Genomic DNA, 3,599 nt, shown 5'->3' with positions numbered 1-3,599 from the left:
TGTATCCAGAACATATAAAGGACTCAAAATAAAAGACAAATAAAATTTAAACAGTTCACCAGAGAATATATGTGAATGACTAATAAGCACATGAAAAGATGTTCAACATTTATCCAAAAAAATGCAAATGAAAATCACAATGAGATACTACTGGCACCCACTATAATGGTTAAAATGAAAAATACTGATAATAAATGATAGCAAGAATATGAAACAACTGAAACTTTCTTGTTTTTGGTGCGAACGCAAAACGGTACAACCACTTTGAAAGATTATTTGGCATTTTCTTATAAAGTTAACATATGCTTACCACTGTCTCCTGCGTGATCTCCATTCTTTTTCCATTCCAAACATGTCTGTCATCTCCAGATTTATTTTTCAATACTATAGTCATTACTTTGTTAATTTGTTCATTCAAAATGCATTTCAGACAAAATGTTTTTTCTTAGAAGATAAGTTTTATCAAGCACAAAATTTCTAATGAGAATTATTTCAGGTTTAAGCAATTATTTCTCAATCCAAAAACGTCCAAAGCAAATTCCTCTGTGGTTAAATGGGCTACATTATTCAGGTTATGCAAACTAACAACCTAATATCATAAAAGAACAGAAGTCGGTTTCTTACCTTTGTCGTAGTCATTTGCAGTTTGAGGTGGGGGTGATTCCTCTCTATGTTGTCATTCGAAGATTCTTCGTCTTCAATTTCTATGGTTTTACCATCTTTGAAGGGCTTCATGTTTTCATCTAGATGGAAAACAAGCAGAGAAAGAGTGCGGGGATCACACGACTGGTCTTAGGTACCAGGTAAGAGGGTGTATGTTGCGACCGCCCATCTTCTACTGACCAGAACTCAGTACCAGGGCCCCACTGAAAGGCTGGGAGATGTACTTAAGCTGTGTGCTCAGGAAGAAAAGGAAGCAAGTGAGCACATGCAGCTATCTCTGTCACAGTGGCCGTGCAAAGAACACATACCAAATCATCTTCCTTTGGTACTTACATATGCAGGTGGCCCTTGAACAACACAGGCTTGAATTGTGAGGCCCACGTATAAGCGGACTGTTTTCAACCCTGCGTCCTCGGTATCGGCGGGTTTCCCATCAGCCAATTCAACCAATCCCAGATGGAGAAGGTTTTCCCGCATCCCCAGTTGCGGTTTCCTAACTGCGGTTTCCCAGCAACAGATTCTCAACCCAGATGAAAAAGATTGTTTTCATCTGTGGTTGGTTGAATCCACAGTGATGCGAAGTGCCCACTATAAAGTCAAAATTTATAAGTGCGGATTTTCGACCGTGGTGGTGAGGATTAGTTGTTTCAAATTTTTTGGAGCAAAGTGAGGTGTAAATTCATTATTAAATTTTCTTGTCATTAAACCATAACCAATTTAGTAACAGATGTTTTCTATGCTGAAAACTTTCCATACTACCTATTATAATATTGGAAGGAGCTCATTAAATTTTTACCATGATAATTTAAAAATGCTATATGAATGGCTCAATGAATGAAATGAAACTCAAAACCTTTCCATATTTGCATCCTTGTGATGCAATGAACTAAGGTATCTGCATCCATGTTTCTAAATAAATTCAAATAGGAATGCCTATAGTATGTAGTTATCATTTATTTTCTTTATTTCTACTTACCTACGACGAAAGAAGTACATGTTAATTACCTCATTATATCATGGAGCGGTGGAAAGAGAAGTGGATAACGAGGTAGGAATCCCAGGTTGTAGCTCTGGCTGGTCTTGACAAGCCAGTTCATCTCTCTGGATCTTCTCAGTAAAGTGAAAGATGGAGACCAGATTATCTCCAAAGTACATAACAATTCTAATGTTCTGACAGGCTTATCATTCAAGGACTGACTGTTTTGGTAGCAGAATCTCAACTAGAATGAAAAGAAAGGGAGGAAGAGAGACAGAGAAAAACCAGATTGAACCAAAATGCCTCTTTACCTTAGGAATTTGCCATGTACAATTAATTCCACCCCAGGGAAAATTACAGTTATTTCTGTTCTTTCCACCAGAGGTTAATATGGGCTCAGAAAGTCAGTAGTCAGTGCCAGAGATTATAATTAAGCCACTCCTGTATTTACTGATTGTAGAACAGGTTCTAACAATCCAATAGCTAAGACAATCAAATGAATATTTAAAATACTGAAATTTCCTGATTTGCATTTAATTTGTAAGGAGTAACCACAAATGAGATGATCTGAGCCTCAGAAGAGGCCATATAAAGTAGTAGAAATAGCACAGAAATAGAAGCTCAAAAATATTCTATTCTCTGCTGTGCCCCAAATTATCTCATGATGTTGGCAAGTCATTTATGATCTTTAGGTCCCAGTTCCTTTATTAAAGAAAGAAGTATTTGGGTTTGTTGGTCTGTAAGATGGCTGACAATCATGGAATTCCTTGAATCTATGAAAAATGAGGTCCGAATTGAGAAAAGCAAATAATCATGTAATACTGAAAGCCTGTTCCGGGTAAATGCAGTAGGGAGACTCGTAGGCAACATTTTACTCAAGAACTGGCATTCTGGCTTGTCTTGGACCTACCACCATTGTTATAAGAGAAAGCAAATGGGTAAGTTTCATATTCTGCTTAAAAGATAAAAGGATATTACAGGTCTCAAAACCAGTGAAGGTTAAGGATAGAGTAATTGAAAAATAAGCAAACATGTAACTTAGATCAATGGAAAGGAAAGAAAGTTGTCACATTTTTCTCATCACTAAATCAATGAAATGAGAGATGCAAATACTCCTTGGGAGAAATAAATTTCAGTTTCAAGCTTCAACTTAAAACTTGTCAAGCTTTGGAAAATAGATTTCTTCCAAAGAAAGCAGGAAGATTATATATATATGATTCAAAATAAATGAAAATCTATTTTCTAGCAAAAATTAATACTGCTTTTAGAACTCAAGGTAGAAGATAATTTTTAAAATGAGAGATTTCATTTCAGAAATATTTTTATAGCATGAAAATTTTTTAGAGCCACATTACAGTATCTCTTGAATATTATAATACTGTGTAAATTTTTCTTTAAATTTATTTTGCTGTTGGATCTTAAACACCAAACATCATACTTGCAAAGGTGGTTTGATTGTATAATTATAGTACTTTTTATTTTTTTGATTATTACTTTAGATTATCTGTTTAGAACTGTTGGATAACTTAAACTCTATCTTTGAGAGAACGGTTCTGTTAGGAAAACAAAGACTGTTGTTTAACTTCTCAGTTCTTTGGACAATCATAAGAATTTAGATTCATAAAACCGAATAAACAAAAGTGGGTTTTGCTTACTGACCACATGATGAGCACCAAACTTCTTTTGCTTTAAACAAATATAGAATGTCATTTTAAATTTCCTCCCATATGTAAGAAATGTAAGAAGACATTTCACAAATAGCCAGAAAGGAAATCAGACTCTTGTGAGGATTCTCGGTGTAGTTATGGTGGGTGCTTATGAAGACACACACACACACACACACACACACATACACACCACTGCCTGTTTCAAAAATAGGGAAAAACATGGCCTAATAGTTTCTACAAAAAATACCTTATTAATCCTTGACCAAATCATCATAGGAATAGGTGAAATCTTG

General features: G+C 35.1%; 1 long non-coding RNA gene across 1 annotated transcript; it reads right to left on the bottom strand.

Annotated features, from left to right (window-relative positions):
• Window positions 1-624: 624 nt before the first annotated feature.
• LOC120613363 (uncharacterized) lies at window positions 625-1,879 on the bottom strand. The gene is made up of 2 exons (XR_005655681.1): window positions 1,669-1,879; window positions 625-743 (listed from the first exon to the last, which is right to left on the bottom strand). It is a non-coding gene; the product is annotated as an uncharacterized LOC120613363 (long non-coding RNA).
• Between the last annotated feature and the right edge of the window lie 1,720 nt (window positions 1,880-3,599).

Source organism: Pteropus medius, unplaced genomic scaffold, assembly GCF_902729225.1.
Source record: "Pteropus medius unplaced genomic scaffold, Ma_sr-lr_union100, whole genome shotgun sequence".
NCBI lineage: Eukaryota > Metazoa > Chordata > Mammalia > Chiroptera > Pteropodidae > Pteropus > Pteropus medius.
The sequence above is the reverse complement of the archived record's forward strand: the minus strand, read 5'-3'. Positions and strand labels throughout refer to the sequence as shown.